The 20,595-nt window shown below is 43.3% G+C and overlaps 1 pseudogene; it reads right to left on the bottom strand.

Moving 5' to 3' along the window:
* Positions 1-558: 558 nt before the first annotated feature.
* Positions 559-1,069, bottom strand: LOC119305487 (annotated as a pseudogene).
* Between the last annotated feature and the right edge of the window lie 19,526 nt (positions 1,070-20,595).

The following is a 20,595-nucleotide window of genomic DNA, read 5'->3' as shown; positions in this document are numbered from 1 at the left end:
GAAAATCTTACGGAAAAAACAGAGTAAAGTCCAGTCTATGAAAACCGCTCAGTAGAAACCCAAAAAATTGGAGATCAGTTCGAGTCCTCTGTTTTCAGAAGAATTCAAAATTAATATATAGTACTATAGAAGAAGAGAGAGGGAAAATCAGCTGCAACAAACAAGCACCCCGTCATGGATTACAAATATCCAACACAGTGCCATTTCGTGATAACATCATAAGCCTGCTAGAAGAAACCTTCAAAGACAAAATGAATTGGCATCTAGAAAACTGATGAGCAAGATGAAAGGAACATGATTTATACAGTGCTAAATAGTACACCCCTCTTCACTCATACATGTATTTACAAGCATTTGGTCGAAAAATAAGCACGAGATGGCACAATAGTTCCTAATTTTTTCCTACCCTAATCAAAAGAATTTAAGCCTAACTATAGCTAAGCTGGTACTCCATTATTGATCCCAATCAAGAGAGACTGAAGATCGAGCAGCAGTAACTCACATGATCTCATCAACAATCAAAAGGAGAAATGAAAAGAAGATTAACTCATGATCAAACGGTTGTTCGTACGTCCGTAGTACCCCGTCCCGTATGCATCTTTGGTTTTTCTCAGAGTCAGAGACTTAGAGCCAGAGCGCGCTGGCGTCCTTGAGTATGGGCACGAGCTCGCCGGAGATGTGCACGGCCATGAGCCGATCGAGCCCGCCGAGGAGCCTCCCACCGACGAACACCGTCGGTAGTGCGACGACGGCCTCGCCTCCAGCGTTCCCGGCCACCGCCGCGGTGAGCTCGTCCTTGTCGGCGACCTCGTGCATGGCGGGGTTCAGCCCGAGCCCCTACAGCAGCCGCTTCACCACGTGGCTGAGGCAGCACCTGCGCCTCCCCACCACTAGCACCAGGCTCTCTGCCACCGCCCTCCTCACCGCCTCCCCGCTGTGGCCCCTCGCCGCCACGTCGGTGAGCCGCGAGCCCGTCCTCCTGACCGGCCGCGCCCTCGGCCTCGGCCTGCTCGGACCGCCGCAGGCACGCCGGCAGCCGGCCGGCGCTGTAGGGGATCGCCTGGTACATCTCGATCGGCCAAGCGACGTACGACGTGATCGAGCTCTTCTCTTTTCAACTCGGTTCGCCGTTGCTGTGCCAAGTCCCCTGCTGCCATGGACATGTGCTTCTCTGCTTCCCCCACGTTCTCTCATGCTCCGATCGCCGCCTGCGTGAGGACTTGTACCGCCACTCTACCGCGTGTGCGCAAGGGCCGCAAGGCGAGAGGCGCCCAGCTCCTTCCGCTTCTCGCCCACGCCATGGCGTGCGCGCTCCTGTAGAGAAAAATAGCTTAGCTCAGAGTTCAATGCAATGAAAAATCATCAGTACAACCGCCTAAAATCGTCAGTCCAAGTAGGGTAACAGAATAATATTCTGTTACGCGTAACAGAATAGCCCAGATGTATGTATATATATATAGCCGGTCTATTCTGCTAATATTAGCAGAATAGTTATTCTGATAACACTTCCGCGCTGCACGCTTAATGCGAGGGCACTGCATCCCTATCAAACGAGCACTGCAATGTCATCAGAAAAAACTGCATGCATTTTTTCGGCATTGTTTTCGCTCCAGTTTCTAAACCGTTTGTCGGAAAGAGGCGTATAATATACTGTTGGATAGCTATGGAAAATGCGCAGCCTCGTCATGTTGAACATTTTTCGAGATTAATTGTGGTTTAAGAATAGTTTCAAAAATAGTGCGCGCATGACGGGATGCAGCTAGCGTATTTTCGTGATTTTTTCTAAACCGTGCATCGGAATGAAGCAAACGATACGGCGTTGGAAAGATATCGTCCAGCCGCATCTTTTTCATATATATTATTTTCTCTAATTTGTTACGGTTTAAGAGCAGTTTTAAATTTATTAAATCACGGAATTCTGTTTTTTCAAAAAAATTGCAATCTTTGTACTGTTTTCGCTCCAGTTTATGAACTGTTTGTCGAAACGAGGTGTGTGATACGCCGTTGGAATGGTACGGACGAGGCGCAACTTTCATATGTTGAAATGTTTTTGAGATTCCTTACGTTTTTTAGTTAATTTTGAAAATCGTGCGGCTGACGATGAGAGGCATCGGATGTTTTTCGCGAAATTTTTATAGACCGCTGATCGGAATGATTCAAATTATACGTCATTGGAAAGATATCGTCAAGACACAACTTTTCCATGTAGAATGCTCACTCTAATTACTTACGGTTTAAGAGCAGTTTTAAAAATACCAAAGCACGGACACTCTGTTTTTTACGACACCCAAATCGTCGCGTGTACTGCATTAGACACATGAGCGCACTGCTTCAGACCGAAAAACCGCACTGCATCAAACAGTCAAGTGAACTTCATGAATTTTTTTGTCGGACGTAAACTTTATCACACGAGTTTTTGTTGTCTTCTTTTCAATACTTTTTATGAACGAGAGTGGACTGCAGAGACGAGGAGAAGTGAAACACGACATATGTCAAAGTGAACAGCATTACTATTTTGTTGTTTCGCTAATTTTTTACATTTTCATGTTTGGCACAAATGAACACCATCACTCTCAAAAATAAACCGCATCCAAGGACCAAACGCACTGCAAGTGTTGATGTAGTCGACCGAATTTTTAAATGCACGAAACAAATTACACTTCATACATAGGAGTAATGAAACATCATTCTTTTTACAGAAACTGAGTGCACTTCAAAAAAAATCTCCAAAAAATGCAAAACATGCACGGAGGGAACTGCGTCGCCCAACTTTTCCATGAAAAAAAGTACTGCACGCATGAGGGGGGCAGGAGGCAGACTGCACTACACGCGCGTCCAGCGGGACTGCAAGCAGATGTGCTCCGCATCTGCACTAGAGCATCGAGCAAACTACACGGTGAGCCATCTGAGGTGAATGGGATTGAAGCGAAGTACAAAATTCGTCATGTCCCATTAACTGCAATCCATTATTCAACACTTACCCAATCGGGATTGTAATCCTAGTGCACGAACTGTAATCAACGCACTCAAGAACCTCACTACAAAATAAAAAGGAGCCGCAAGCAATGCTGCACCGAACTGCATCACTGAAACCGCTTAACGGGAAGTGCAAAAATCCAAAATCTGCCTAAAAGAGAGCAAAATAAGCCTTTTATGAACTGCACAGGGGCAGCTACTATTCTTCCATGGCTGCTGCCCCATCTCCACGGTCAAATGCATGGGGTCCGAGGGAGGAGTGCACTCCCGTGCCCCTCACGGTGGAAGAGATACACAACAGACTGCATTCAAACAAATTTTGGAAACACATAGAGTGATTTCTGAGCAAAGGGCATCCACAGTGGACTACATTCAAACCACAGGTACTTTGTTTTGCGCTTTGATTTTTCTCTTCAGAGAAAAAAGTGAACTGCAGGGAGGCGGGGATGCAGGGCTCGCGGGGTAGAGACGAGTGGAGTGCGGAACACCAGCACTCTGCCTGCTATTTGTGGCCTCCTCCCCATACACGCTGCAGCTCGTGCTAATAGGGGCGTGACCGTGAGCGCGAGGAACACCAGCCGAGTGAGTGCTGGAGCGGCACAGATCCAGGAACAGGGACCCCACATCACCGCACTGGGGCTGGGGATGGAGCAAGCACACATTACCGCACTACACATTGGCAGGCTGCGAACTGCACACATGGGAAACATGGACTGGGGACGACCTCCGGTAGCGTGGACTGCGCCGTTCTTGACGGCGGCACGACAGGCAACAAACTGCACTGTCGCTAGGTGTGCACTGCATGCGCAGTGGCAGAACGACGTTGACCCAGGGAGCCATCGCCATCTTGCTGGCCATCCCTGGTTTCGTTGCTGCAGAGGAGGGACGGAGGGTTGGCGACTTCACCTTGATCCGGCGACCACCTCTGGCCATCGCCCCGCCTCGGAAGTAGGTGTACGTGTGTGGCGGTCGTCGCTTGGGCCTTGTCACGGCAGATCCGGCGGCGATTGGTCAGACGCGGCCCGATCTGGTGCCGAGCCTGCGGCGCCTAAGGTCGAGAGGTGGTGGGGCGCGAGTGGACCGGCGGGTCGCCGGTTGGGGGCGGCGTGGTCTGCAGGAGAGGGTGACCTCCTTGCCTGGATCCAAATCCACGACGAGGAACCTACGGGATGGGCAGCTCCTGCCATTGGGGTTGGAGGTGACCCATCTAGCGATGCAGGTGGCCGTGGAGGTGGTGGGGCACCGCGCCGGAGAAGGTGGGGCACCGCGCCGGAGAAGGTTGGGAGGGAGGTGGGACGGTGCAAGGAGGGAGAAAGGCGGTTGGCTGGGAGGGGAGCGATGGAGGTCGTGGGGAGAGTTTTAAGGTGGGGTGGGTTTTTCTCGCCCGGTGCAGTGCGGTCCGTTTAGTTTGTAGCTATGGGTTGGTACTGTTGGCAAAATAAGAGGATTTGATGTGCAGAATAAGACTCTTAAGGGTGTTATCATTATATACCCACCCTATATATATATATAGGGAAAATCCATCCTATCACCCGGTGGTAGTTACCCCACATATCTCATATACTAGCATGCGGTACTATATATACTATTTTATATATAAATACTATTTTACCCCATATATATATATATATATGTATGATGTATGATCGGTCGTTCTACGAGAAATTCTATTTATATATATGCATAACGTGTACAATATGTAGTATCGTAAAATACCAGCATGAAAAAAATTAAATGAAAAAAACAAAACTAAAGGAAAAAATAAATCATAAACCCAAAACCCCCCTAAACCTTTAGTACCGGTTGGTTTGTCAAACTAGTACTAAAGGTCTCCCAGCCCCCGGCCCTGGCTCCTGCCACGTGGTGGCCCTTTAGTGTCAGTTCGTACTGAACCGGGACTAAAGGGGGGGACCTTTAGTCCCCACCCGTTAGTGTCGGTTGCCCAACTAGCACTAAAGGCCCTTACGAACCGGTAATATAGCTCCGTTTTCTACTAGTGCTTAGATATCGTCATAACTTTGTGCTCTTCTATCAATTGCTTGGCAGTAATTTGTTCACCCACCGTATTATTTTCTATCTCGAGAGAAGCCTCTAGTGAAACCTATGGCCCTTGGGTCTCTTTTCCATCATATAAGTTTTCGATCTACAATATTAGTTTCCGATCTACTATTCTTGCAATCTGTTACTTTCCGATCTATAAACCAAAAATACCAAAAATATTTACTTTATCGTTTATCTATCTCTACCAGATCTCACTCTTGCAAGTAACTGTGAAGGGATTGACAACCCCTTTATTGTGTTGGGTGCAAGTTTGTTTGATTATTTGTGCAGGTATTCGGTGATTTGTGTGTTGTCTCCTACTGGATTGATAGCTTGGTTCTCAAACTAAGGGAAATACGTATCTCTACTTTGCTGCATCACCCTTTCCTCTTCAAGGGAGAAACCAATGCAAGCTCAAGAAGTAGCATCATGGTGTCACGTCATGGCACATATATATCATGGTAAAAACATTGTCCAATTTGGGCCAAGTTTTATTACAAACCTCTTACGAACCGGAGCCTGTCGCAAGAACCCTCGTGGTTTCGATAGGGAAACGTGTCCCCTTGTGGGAAAATCGATAATCCTCCCTCTTCTAGCCTTGTATTTTCTTCTACATTCAACACAAAACAAGGGGGGATTCGCGCTTAACTTTGAAATTACTCAGGGTTCGTTTGACCTTTTTTATTCATTAATTGAGTTTTCAAGGCATTTAATGTCCATAATTCAAACCAAACGCTCCAGTGCACCAGAATGGCTAGAAAAAATGTACATGTGTCCTTAGGGTGATGTTTAGGTCGCATGGAACGGATGGGAATGAATTCAACCGTCTCGACGTCCTGGCTTGGCCACAAACATTGCGAATCTCGGTTTTTAAATCTCTGTAAATACAAAACTCACCAGGAAAATCATGAAACTTGGCATGGTGTCACTACATGGCACATATATGTCATGGTAAAATAATTGTCCAATTTGGGCCAAGCTATATTACAAGCCTTTAACAAACCGAAGCTTCTCGCAACCCTCATGGTTCCGGTAGGGAAACATGCCCCTCTTGTGGGTGAAACGATAATCGCTGGCTCTTCTCGCCTTGAACTTTGTTTTCTACAGACAACATAGAATAACAGGAGTGTCGTGCTGAAATTTGAAACTGTTCAGGGTTCATTTAGCCATTGTATATATTAATTAAGTTTTCTAGGCATTTAATGTAGCCCATAATTCAAATTTGAACTACAAGCACATGCTCCCGTGAAGCAAAATTGGTGGGAAATCGTACATGTGTCATTGGGTGCATGTTTAGGTCTCATTTAATGAATGAGAATGAATTACAAACTTCCCGTCATCCTGAAACATTGATAATCTCGGTTTTTAAATCCCAGTAAATTGAAAACTCGCCCAAAAAACATGAAACATGGCATGGTTTCATGACATGGCACATATATGCCATGGTAAAAAATCATCCAGTTTAAGACAAGGCGCACCCATTAATAGCCAACGAAGCCCTTTTGAAACAAATAGCTTACACGTTAATATCGCAAACGGTTGTATTATATGAATTGTGTGTTCATGTAACCATTTAAGTGCGGCCACTACATCTGCCAAAATTTAACCATACTCGATGGCGTGCGTGCAGCTGTTTGATTAGATGGGACGAGCGCGAGAAGTCCGCCGTGCAGGCTCGATGGGACGCGTGCGAGCAGTCCGCCATGCAGGCCCGACGGGACGCATGCACCCTGTCCAACCCGCAGGCTCGACGGGACACGTGTAAGCAGCAAGGTCACCCATGCTCACCGGAAAATGAGCTCTTTGACCTGCATCCACCAGCCGCCCACCTCGCTCACAACTTATCCGTTAATGGGTTAATTAAAGCACCTGGATGGAGGGTGTTTGCTTGTGATCCCATGGCAGCATTTGCTTTGTTCGTGCATTCAACTCATATTCCGGCCTAATTTAAATTGCCACATAGGGCAATGGATAATACGATGACAAATAAAATGACAACAGATAATATGACGACAAATTTACAATGGCCCGGATAATAATTGTCTTACATATTTCGGATAATTTAAAATGCCACATACGGCAAAGCCTCGAAGACACAGGGGCAAGATAAGAAGGAAATCACAGACAACGATCTGGGTCGCTACTGTCTCTACTCGTCGATGGATCGCCGGGCGATGACATCCTCCAGCTCCTTCTTCAATTCCTCACGCCTTTGCTTGAAAGCAGCCACGGATTCCTCCACCTCCTGCTCATGCTTGATCCCGACCTTTCTCAAGTCACCCATCAGTTCCTCGACGACCATTGTCAGCGTCATCCCCGAGGCACTACTCTGCTCATGTAGCATCTTCCAGCCGGCGGCCTCCTCCTCCTTCTCGGCGAGCGCCTTGAGAAGCTTCGCATTGTCACCCATGAGTTGCTCGACGAGGCCGATCTCCTTGTCAACCGAGGCATCACTGATCTCGAGCAGCTTCATCAAGCCGTTTGACCAACTCCTGCTGCTTAATGAGGCCAGCGAGAATGTCGTCGTCGCCGGCCAAGGACTTCGGCAACGCCAGCTCATTGCGATTGCTGACACGGTGAGTGTACTTGTGAGAGCCCTCGCGTGCCCGTGAGAGCTCGTTCAAGGGCTCCGCGGCGCGCCGGGACATCTCTATCACGGCTGCCGCTTCGCTGTGGGACCTCTCTAGTGCTTCTGTAGCCTTAGTCTTTGCTGCCTGATTATATATCCACCCGAAACTCCTCCTACCAGTCATGGTGGAACGACTTGACAGGAAAGACCAGTTTTGTGGGTGATGAGGAGAGGAACTGTGAAGTAATTTTCGAGTGGGTAGTTTTTATAGCCCGATGCTAAGTGTGAACACACATTAGTTTGATAGGTGTGAACAGATTTGCAATTACTTATTTTGTTGTAATCTGCAATGTGACGAGAAACAAGGTTAAAATTTATTGATGGTTTTGGGCCTAAAAAGCCCGTTTCTGTTGTTCTAGCTCATCGCAAATAGTTCTTTTGGATCAACCGTATGCCACGCATCGGAAGCCCGGAACGTGGGCCCGCGTTCTCGGATGTACGTGTACGTGTCTGACCACTATCACACATGGTCAAGATATCACCATCGTGTCCTATGGATGCGTCGTCGTGCCTCCCACGGGGTGCCAGAAGGTTGACCACGTGGTTGCTCGCTGTTGAGGAGGCCGCGGCATGCTCTGCTCACGTCCGTCCGCGCATTTTGCTCGACATTGAAGCGGCCGCGGCACGCTTCGCTCTGGCGTCCTTGCACGCGCTCTGCTCACCATTGAGGCAAATTTACAATGGCCACGGTTAATAATTGTCTTACATATTCAGGATAATTTAAAATTCCATATGTGGCAAGGCCCAAAACACTCACGACCTACATATGCATACAATTATAATAAAATATAGGCTAAAAGGCTGAGCTGGTGGCCTTCTGACGACGGTCTTCTCAGACTCCATGATTAGCATAGCACCCTTGCAGTCATTGATGTCTACTACACAACCTTCTTCTTGTAGACGTTGTTGGGCCTCCAAGTGTAGAGGTTTGTAGGACAATAGCAAATTTCCCTCAAGTGGATGATCTAAGGTTTATCAATCTGTAGGAGGCGTAGGATGAAGATGGTCTCTCTCAAACAACCCTACAACCAAATAACAAGGAGTCTCTTGTGTCCCCAACACACCCAATACAATGGTAAATTGTATAGGTGCACTAGTTTGGCGAAGAGATGGTGATACAAGTGCAATATGGATGGTAGATATAGGTTTTTGTAATCTGAAATTATAAAAACAGCAAGGTAGCAAGCGATAAAAGTGAGAGTAAACGATATAGTAATGCTAGGAAACAAGGCCTAAGGTTCATACTTTCGCTAGTGCAAGTTCTCTCAACAATAATAACATAACTGGATCATATAACTATCCCTCAACATGCAACAAAGAGTTACTCCAAAGTCACTAATAGCGGAGAACAAACTAATAGATTATTGTAGGGTACGAAACCACCTCAAAGTTATCCTTTCTAATTGATCTATTCAAGAGTCCGTAGTAAAATAACATGAAGCTATTCTTTCCGTTCGATCTATCATAGAGTTCGTACTAGAATAACACCTTAAGATACTCCAATGTCACCTAGATACTCCAATGTCACCTCAAGTATCTGTGGGCATGATTATACGATATGCATCACACAACTTCAGATTCATCTATTCAATCAAAACAAAGTACTTCAAAGAGTGCCCCAAAGTTTCTATCGAAGAGTCAAGTGAAAACATGCGCCAACCCCTATGCATAAGTTCACTGAACCTGCAAGTTGATCACCAAAACATACATCAAGTAGATCACGTGAATATCCCATTGTCACCACAGATAAGCACGGCAAGACATACATCAAGTGTTCTCAAATCCTTAAAGACTCAATCCAATAAGATAACTTCAAAGGGAAAACTCAATCCATTACAAGAGAGTAGAGGGGGAGAAACATCATAAGATACAACTATAATAGCAAAGCTCACAATACATCAAGACCGTGCCAAATCAAGAACACGAGAGAGAGAGAGAAAGAGAGAGAGAGAGAGAGAGAGAGAGAGAGAGAGAGAGAGAGAGATCAAGCACATAGCTACTAGTACATACGCTCAGCCTCGAGGGTGAACTACTCCCTCCTTGTCATGGAGAGTGCTGGGATGATGAAGATGGCCACCAGTGATGGATTCTCCTCCGACAGGGTGCCAGAACGGGCTCCCGAGAGGTTTTTGGTGGCTACAGAAGCTTGCGGCGGCGGAACTCCCGATCTATTGTGCTCCTGGATGTTTTAGGGTATATGGACATATATAGGCGAAGGAAGTCGGTCAGGGGAGCCACAAGGGACCCACGAGGGTGGGGGGCGCGCCCCTGACCCTCGTGGCCACCTCGAAGCTTCCCTGACATCTACTCCAAGTCTCCTGGATTGCTTCCTTTCCAAAAATAACTCTCCCGAAGGTTTCATTCCGTTTGGATTCTGTTTGATATTCCTTTTCTACGAAACACTGAAATAGGCAAAAAACAGCAACTTGGACTGGGCCTCTGGTTAATAGGTTAGTCCCAAAAATAATATAAAAGTGTATAATAAAGCCCATTAAACATCCAAAACAGATAATATAATAGCATAAATAGTTCATAAATTATAGATACGTTGGAGATGTATCAGCATCCCCAAGCTTAATTCCTGCTCGTCCTCGTAAATGATAAAAGAAAGAATTTATGAAGTGTGAATGCTAGCAGGTGCATAAGTTTGATCAATGATAATTTCAGTCACCTTTTCTAGCATCATTATATATCATAACAGTAGCTCATCTCATAAAACTTCTCATGCTCAAGTAACAAGCTATTCAAATGTTAAAGCATAGATCATAAACTTTCTTGAAAACTAGCAAACCACATTCTCAGTCAACAAATAATTGCAATTCATCTTATTTTCAGGAAGGATCTATGTCAGAGCTTTGATTTAGCAAACTCCACATACTCAACTATCATTTAGTCTTTCACAATTGCTAACACTCACGTGATATTTATGGGTTCAAAGTTTTAATCGGACACAGAGAAAGATATGGGCTTATAGTTTCGCCTCCCAACCTTTTACCTCAAGGGTAATGTAAATAATAATAATTTATGAACGCTTACATCCAAGTGGATATATATATCCGGATCACTCCAACACAAAGTGCTTGCCAAAGAAAAAAATGTAAAAAGGAAAGGTGGTGATCACCATGACTCTTGCATAAGGGTAGAAGATAATAGTAAAAGATAGGCCCTTCGCGGAGGGAAGCAGAGGTTGTCATGCGCTTTCATGGTTGGATGCACAAAATTTTAATGCAAAAGAACGTCACTTTATATTGCTCTTGTGATAAAGACCTTTAATGCAGTCTATCACTTTTATTTCTTCCCTATCACAAGTTCGTATAAAGCTTATTTTCTTCGCACTAATAGATCATACATATTTAGAGAGCAATTTTTATTGCATGCACCGATGATAACTTACTTGAAGGATCTTATTCAATCCTTAGGTAGGTATGGTGGACTCTCATGGCAAAACTGATTTAAGGGATGTTTGGAAGCACAAGTAGTATTTCTACTTGGTGCAAAGAATTTGGCTAGCATGAGAGGGAAAGGCAAGCTTGAGATGTTGGATGATCCAAGACAATATAACTTTTCAGATATAGGAAAACATAACCCATTAAGTTGTCTTCCTTGTCCAACATCAACTTTTTATCATGTCATATTTTAATGAGTGCTCACAATTACAAAAGATGTCCAAGATAGTATATTTATATGTGAAATCTCTCTTCCTTCAATATTCTTTCATGAATTGTTCATGTGACCAATACAATGTTTGTTAACCTTCAATAAATTTACCACCTCTACTTCTTATATGTGAAGTCATTATTCCCCATGGGATAAGCATATGAAGCATATATAATTTCAGATTTATGATATTCATTTAACCATTTACTCATAGGATATAAGTGAAGCACACGAGTAAATGACAAACTACTCCCAAAAAGATATAAGCGAAGATCAATGAGTAGTTAAATAATTATGTAGCTATGTGAAGACTCTCTCTCATTTAAGTATTTCAGATCTTAAGTACTTTATTCAAGCAGCAAGCAAAATAAAATAAAACGACATTTCAAGTATAGCACTCATCATGCGAAGAAGCAAAAACTTAGGCTCAACCGATACTAACCGATAATTGTTCAAGAAGAAAGGTAGGATGCCTACCGGGGCATCCCCAACCTTAGATGCTTGATACTTCTTAAAATATTATCTTGGGGTGCCTTGGGAATCCCCAAGCTTGAGCTTTTGTGTCTCCTTAATTCCTTTTTTATCTCGGTTTCCTAAATCTCGAAAGCTTCATCCACACCAAACTCAACAAGAACTCGTGAGATAAGTTAGTATAAACCAATGCAAAAACCATATCATTTTCTACTGTAAAAAATCACAAAAATTATTATTCAACATTTCATACTAAATGTCTCTGCATATTTAATACTCCTATCCTCAAATAGAATCATTAAACAAGCAAACATATGCAAACAATGCAAACATAACATCAATCTGCCAAAACAGTATAGTCTGTAAAGAATGCAAGATTCAACATACTTCCCTAACTCCAAAAATTATGAGAAAAATACTAAACTGTAGAAGATTTATCAGATCTCAATATGCAAAAAGTTTCAATATTATATAATTATTTGAATTTTCTAGGGAATTTTTGCAACAGCTGTAAACTTCCTGTTTTGAAACAGCAACATGTATACTTGCAAAATAAGCATGGTAAAGGCTATCATTGACATTTTTATTGAAAATAGAGATGCAAAAAATTATTATAAATAACAGCAAGCAAATACTAACAAAATAAATTGACGCTCCAAGCAAAACACATATCATGTGGTGAATAAAAATATAGCTCCAAGTAAAGTTACCGATGAACGAAGACGAAAGATGGGATGCCATCCGGGGCATCCCCAAGATTAGGCTCTTGGTTGTCCTTGAATATTACCTTGGGTTTCCTTGGGCATACCCAAGATTAGGCTCTTGCCACTCCTTATTCCATATTCCATCGAATCTTTACCCAAACTTGAAAACTTCACAACACAAAACTCAACAGAAAATCTCATGAGCTCCGTTAGTACAAGAAAACAAACCACCACTTAGGTACTGTTGTGAACTCATTCTAAATTCACATTAGTGTAATACCTACTGTATTCCAACTTCTCTATGGTTCATACCCTCCGATACTACTCATAGATTCATCAAAATAAGCAAACAACACATAAAAACAGAATCTGTCAAAAACAGAACAATATGTAGTAATCTGTATCAAACATATACTTCTGTAACTCCAAAAATTCTGAAATAAAATGTTGGACCTGAGGAATTTGTCTATTAATCATCTGCAAAACGAATCAACCTAAAAGCACTCTGCAGTAAAAAATGGCATCTAATCTCATGAGCGCAAAAGTTTTTGTTTTTTACAGCAAGATCGCATAGACTTCACCCAAGCCTTCCCAAAGGTCCTACTTGGCACAAACACTAATTAAAACATAAAACCACATCTAACCAGAGGCTAGATGAATTATTTATTACTAAACAGGAGAAAAATTAAAGGAACAAAAAGAATATTGGGTTGCCTCCCAACAAGCGCTATCGATTAACGCCCCTAGCTAGGCATGATGATTTCAATGATGCTCACATCAAAGATAAGAATTGAAACATAGAGAGAGCATCATGAAGAATATCACTAGCACATTTAAGTATAAAACACTTCCTATGCATAGGGATTTTGTGAGAAAACAACTTATGGGAACAATAATCAACTAGCATAGGAAGGCAAAACAAGCATAGCTTCAATATTTTCAACACATAGAGAGGAAACTTGATATTATTGCAATTCCTACAAGCATGTGTTCCTCCCTCATAATAATTGTCAGTATCATCATGAATTAATTCAACAATATAAACATCACATAAAGCATTCTTTTCACGATCTACAAGCATAGAATTTTTATTACTCTCCACATAAGCAAATTTCTTCTCATGAATAATAGTGGAAGCAAACTCAACAAAATAACTATCATGTGAGGCATAATCCAATTGAAAACTAAAATCATGATGACAATTTCATGGTTATCATTATTCTTTATAGCATACATGTTATCACAATAATCATCATAGATAGCAACTTTGTTCTCATAATCAATTGGAACCTCTTCTGAAATAGTGGATTCATCACTAAATAAAGTCATGACCTCTCCAAATCCACTTTCATCAATATAATCATCATAAATAGGAGGCATGCTTTCATCATAATAAATTTGCTCATCAAAACTTGGGGGACAAAAAATATCATCTTCATCAAACATAGCATCCCCAAGCTTGTGGCTTTGCATATCATTAGCATCATGGGTATTCAAATAATTCATACTAACAACATTGCAATCATGCTCATCATTCACATATTTTATGCCAAGCATTCTATGTAATTCTTCTTCTAGCACTTGAGCACAATTTTCCTTCCCATCATTTTCATGAAAGACATTAAAAAGATGAAGCATATATGGCAACCTTAATTCCATTTTTTTGTAGTTTCCTTTTATAGACTAAACTAGTGATAAAACAAGAAACAAAAAGATTTGATTGCAAGATCTAAAGATATACCTTCAAGCACTAACCTCCCCGGCAACGGCGCCAGAAAAGAGCTTGATGTCTACTACACAACCTTCTTCTTGTGGACGTTGTTGGGCCTCCAAGTGCAGAGGTTTGTAGGACAGTAGCAAATTTCCCTCAAGTGCTAAGGTTTATCAATCCGTGGGAGGCGTAGGATGAAGAAGGTCTCTCTCAAACAACCCTGCAACCAAATAACAAGGAGTCTCTTGTGTCCCCAACACACCCAATACAATGGTAAATTGTATAGGTGCACTAGTTCGGCGAAGAGATGGTGATACAAGTGCAATATGGATGGTAGAAATAGGTTTCTGTAATCTGAAATTGTAAAAAAAGCAAGGTAGCAAGCGATAAAAGTGAGCGTAAGCGGTATTGCAATGCTAGGAAATAAGGCCTAAGGTTCATACTTTCGCTAGTGCAAGTTCTCTCAACAATAATAACATAACTGGATCATATAACTATCCCTCAACATGCAACAAAGAGTCACTCCAAAGCAACTGATAGCGGAGAACAAACGAAGAGATTATTGTAGGGTACGAAACCACCTCAAAGTTATCCTTTCTGATTGATCTATTCAAGAGTCCGTAGTAAAATAACACGAAGCTATTCTTTCCGTTCGATCTATCATAGAGTTCGTACTAGAATAACGCATTAAGACACAAATCAACCAAAATCCTAATGTCACCTAGATACTCCAATGTCACCTCAAGTATCCATGGGCATGATTATACGATATGCATCACACAATCTCAGATTCATCTATTCAACCAACACAAAGTACTTCAAAGAGTGCCCCAAAGTTTCTACCGAAGAGTCAAGATGAAAACATGCGCCAACCCCTATGCATAAGTTCACTAAACCCGCAAGTTGATCACCAAAACATACATCAAGTAGATCACGTGAATATCCCATTGTCACCACAGATAAGCACGGCAAGACATACATCAAGTGTTCTCAAATCCTTAAAGACTCAATCCGATAAGATAACTTCAAAAGGAAAACTCAATCCATTACAAGAGAGTAGAGGGGGAGAAACATCATAAGATCCAACTATAATATCAAAGCTCGCGATACATCAAGATCGTGCCAAATCAAGAACACGAGAGAGAGAGAGAGAGAGAGAGAGAGAGAGAGAGAGAGAGAGAGATCAAACACATAGCTACTGGTACATACCCTCAGCCCCGAGGGTGAACTACTCCCTCCTCGTCATGGAGAGCACCGGGATGATGAAGATGGCCATCGGTGATAGATTCCCCCTCCGGCAGTGTGCCGGAACGGGCTCCCAAGAGTTTTTTGGTGGCTACAGAGGCTTGCGGTGGCGGAACTCCCGATTTATTGTGCTCCTGGATTTTTTTAGGGTATATGGACATATATACGCGAAGGAAGTCGGTTAGGGGAGCCACGAGGGGCCCACGAGGGTGGGGGCGCGCCCTTGACCCTCGTGGCCACCTCGAAGCTTCCCTGACGTCTACTCCAAGTCTCCTGGATTGCTTCCGTTCCAAAAATAACTCTCCTGAAGGTTTCATTCCGTTTGGATTCCGTTTGATATTCCTTTTCTGCGAAACACTGAAATAGGCAAAAAAACAGCAACTTGGACTGGGCCTCCGGTTAATAGGTTAGTCCCAAAAGTAATATAAAAGTGTATAATAAAGCCCATTAAACATACAAAACAGATACTATAATAGCATGAATACTTCATAAATTATAGATACGTTGGAGACGTATCAGCCGTTCATTCCAACTGCCCCAACTCGCCTCCGCCTACGGAACTGCTGGTGCTGGGAGGCTCTTGGGGCTGCTGGGCCTCTTCAGAAGAGCTTGACAGCGTGCAATTGCGCGCATGATATCTTCGTGGAGCTGCTCTATTTCCATGTCTCTGGCCTAGTAGCAAATTTCGTCCATCACCTGCATCCTCAAGATATCACACTGGGATGTTATACTTCGTCGGGGATGTCAACTCTGCCAAGGATGCGCTCAAGCCTAGCCACCACATCATCGGGATCGAGGTTGACACGGCCGCCGCGGGCAATGATGAAGCCGCAGGCTGCCTGTGTCTTGACTGAATCGCAAGGTCCTCTGCCCATTTCTTGTGGGGCATCAGGCTCTCGATGAGCACTGGTGACCGCGTCTCTTCGGGTGGGTCGTCGATCATGCCGCCGAGCAGCTCTGGATCTTTTGCATGGTGGATGGCAAACTACTCATCACACCTCCTCTGCAATATGTCGATTGTGCGCCCAAGCACTGTCACGCCGATATAGTTGCCGATGGGCCATGGTGCTTGCACTGGCCGATGAAGCTTTTGCTCCCCGACCTGCTCCAGCTCGTTCTCCTCGCCGAAGATGTAACGCAGCTATGGGTCGACGTCGAAACTTTGGTCATTGCTTGGCATGCTTGGAATAACTAATGGTAGATGGGTGAGGACTAGATCTACGCGGAGTGTCGCGATGGTGCATTGGGTTATATGCAGCAAGCCATTAGCTGGTGGCGGGAAACCGATGAGGGAAGAGGCATGGATTTTACAATTCACCTGCGTGGAGCACGGGAAGCATTCGTTGGAGCGTGGGAAGACTAAGTGGAGCACACATACAACCCGAATATGTATGCGGTGACACGTGTTATTTATCACACATGTGTTAACATAAGGAAACGTATGTGCAACTTACTAATCATCGCACAAGAGTACTCGCAGACACATCGTGTGCGATACTCTTAGCCACCGCAAGAAACTAGTTTTCATTTTCCAAATTTTTTGTACAAACAAAATCGCACACGAACTAACTATAGTAACCGTCTGTGTTATAATTTCTCATCGTAAATAGTTCATCCGAGTGGGTTGTTTGCTGCGTATCACACATATCTTGTTTACATGAATCATTTGTGTTCTTTTGGCTCATCGTAAATAGTTCATCTATGTGAACTGTATGCCACATATCACACACATCTTGTTAAGTTGAACCGTTTCGGTTCTCTTCCCTAATCGAAAACAGTTCTTCCGAGTGAACTGTATGTCGTATATCACACACACTTTGATCTGGCTGACCATTTCTGTTGCATTCCCTAATAGCACATAGTTCATCGGAGCGAACTATATGTCGTACATCGCACACATATTGATATGGCTGCTCGTTACTATTGTTCTGCCTCATCTAAAATAGTTCTTCTACATCAACCGTATGCCCCGCATCGCACATGTAACTAAAATCTAAACCGTGTTTGATGTCTCTGCCATCGCAAATGCTTTGCATCTTTTTTGATGATTTTTTACATCCCCGTTTGCGATCAATGCATCACGCACAGTTTTGTCAAAGGGTCTCTGATCGTAGTGTCACGTTAGCAGCATCCTACAGTAGTGACATCTTCTTGATACGGGTTTTCTGCAGTGAACTTCGGTGACTTGGCAAGGTACTATGCATGGTCTTGAACTTCTCAAAAAAGGGGTTGTCTGGAGAGTTTTTGATGGATCTGATATAAATATTTGGAGAGACAACTAGCTGCATGGGTTGTCTAGACTTAAAATTTCAGCTAAAATTAATAGAACCATATTAAATGGGTGTCGGAATTATTCTTGTCTAGGTCAAGAATATGGGATGTGAATTTAGTCAATCATTTGTTCTTTCCCCGTGAAGGCTTTTAAAGTTGCATATTTAATCCTCGAGTGAGGGTGATTTAATTGTTTGGCACTATGAGAAGAGTGGTTTGATCTCAGGTCCATACAATCTAGCGCTTAGTCTCAAGGAGGGGAAGGAGGAGTGTGGGCACTCTAGTGGAGGGGCGAATGGAGATAGGAAGCTTTGGAATGCCAGTTGGAAAGCCAATGTTCCTCAAAATATCAGATTTTTTACATGGCGGTCGGCCTCTAATAGCCTAGTGGTACAAGTTAATAGAGTTAAGCACCACCAGTCTTCTTCGGGATTGTGCTTTATTTATGGTATGCAGGATGAAAGTACGGTTGATGCTTTGGTGACATGTTCTAAGGCGAGAGCTCTGCGTATGGAGTTGAGGGGAGTGTGGAATATTCTGAGGGAAGAAGGGTTCAATTGCTCCAAGACTTGATGGGGTGCTTATCTTGTTGGAACATTTAACCCCTACTGTTTCGTGAGAAAACCATCATATTCTGGATAGCTTGGCACTCACGCAATGATTTTATTTTTTGCCAAAGGGAAAGAGTCTATTCGGCTAATTTTGTGGATATCTATTGGATAACGTTCTCGTCTCGCCATCATGCAGAAATTTTCACAAGTCAAAGGTAAGGGAGTTGAGGTTGGCTTGCAGTCTGGTACTACTCCGTTGAGTATCCGTGAGGTATGGCACCCCCGCATTTTGATTATATTAAGATCAACGTACACGCCGGTTTTGTCGAGAGCATTTGTGATGTGAGTGTGGGGGTTGTTGCCAGGAATTCAGCTGATGACGTCGTCGTTTCCTCCTGGGATTATATTGGCTTGTGCACTAGTGTTGATGAAGCGGAACTCCGGGCATGTCTTGCAGATCTATATATCGGTATCATTCTTTATAAGCCTGTTATTCTAGAATCAAACTGCTCTTTTGTGATTTCTCTTCTTGCGCATAATAACCTTGATAGGTCTTCTTTTGTGGATCTCAAGAAGGAAACCCTTGGCCCTTACCATGTTTCTTCCAAACTTTAAGCTGGCAAAAATCAGTAGACATGCAAATGAGGTGGTTCATCAAATAGCTAAGTTTAGTTTTGATAATAAGTCGGATGGCCTTCTATGTAAGAGTTTTCCGCCCTTCATGGCGAATGTTGTAATGAACGATTGTATTCAACTTTTTAATTAATTAATACATAGGGTTTTTCAAAAAAGAAATCATCACTAATGAAGACTAAATTTATGGTAACCAACAAGTTAGGAATCATTTCGTTTGGAGGATTACGACGAGATCTTGAGCCACGGGATTTCCCCTTATATTTAGTATTTGTTTCATATGAATGGAGATGCTAGACTCCTATTAATGATTATCTTCATATTGGGCTGATTCTTGAGATCCTTACCATTTGATGAGACATCACGAAAATTCCCTAAGGATTGGAGTGAGCATGACACCTGATCATCTAGCTCAGGTCGGTGCACGTATGGTTTGCTACAGTTGCGTCATTTCTTATCACGGTCCGATTTTGCCGTTGAGAGCGGGCCGAATCGGCTTTCCCTGCCGAGCGAGGTTTTTCTTGCCGGGCCAAGCTAGCTAGCCCCTTAAAAAGTGAGTTTATTTTAGTGCTATCAAACGCATGACATGGCCCGGCGAGGCTATAACCGATTTTGCTAATAAACAAAATGCACCCTTACTTTCCCATTACAAGTCGTTAAGAGTACAACTTCCGCCAAAAAAGCTGAGAGTCGAGGTATGGAAATTTGGGACACATTGCCATTTCTTAGTCTAATAATCCAGCAAATATCATCTTTTGATGTAAGTGAAAGCTATTTTTAGAAAATTTGGACAGCAGGCAGCCATCGTGCACTTCTAAGTACATCCACCATCTCTCAAGGACGCAAGTAGTAGAGCAAGTTGAGGAAAACAAGTAAGAAGTAGATGGCCCTCGGACGGATGCTTTGGTGCTTTGCTAATCGGTATCGGTTGGGTCGTAGAGTTCACACGATGGGTGTGCCTCTTCTCTTCTCTTGTGACTCCGGTGTGAGCACACGCACACATGAAGTAGGGATGATGGTGGACACGTCCACATCGTCTGCATCTCTCTGTGCCGATGACCAATCTTATAATACTTCAGTTAAACTTCAGTTAAACAGTGATCTAAACGATTTTATATTAGTTTACAGAGAGAGTAATTACCATTAGGCTGAGGGAGCCCAGCCATCCTAGATAAGGTCACTGAAGTTTGTCATCGAAGTTTGAAACAGATACCCCCGAAAACTGAATATCACAAGTCTTTTTTTTGGAAAAGGGGGATTACCTCAGCCTCTGCATCAGAAAGATGCATACGGCTCATATTATTAAAAACGAAACCAATAATAAAGTCTCCAGTGTCTCAAAGTATGAAATGAAAACAGATCGCTCATACGAGCCTAATCAAAAAGCCACAACCGGTAGGCAACCAAAATAGGAGCACTACATGTCTATCCTATTACATTACATGACCGTCATCCAAACCGGTTGAAAATAACCCGAGCTACCATCTCCCATCGGGTAGACGCAGTAGCCAAACGCCCCCTGACCTCCATCGGAGTGAGTAGCGACCACATACGGATCAATGCTGTAGCCCTGAAGATAACCTGCAAAAAGTGAAAGTTCGTTGTTCTGTTAAAAACCAAATCATTTCTGCAGTTCCAGACTGCCCATAACAAGGCACAAACTTCAACACGAATGTGTCTCGCTGTATCCGAGTCAACCCCATCAAG

Source organism: Triticum dicoccoides, chromosome 5B (genome assembly GCF_002162155.2).
Source record: "Triticum dicoccoides isolate Atlit2015 ecotype Zavitan chromosome 5B, WEW_v2.0, whole genome shotgun sequence".
In the NCBI taxonomy this organism is placed as follows: Eukaryota; Viridiplantae; Streptophyta; class Magnoliopsida; order Poales; family Poaceae; genus Triticum; species Triticum dicoccoides.
This window is presented reverse-complemented; position numbering and strand designations above follow the sequence as displayed.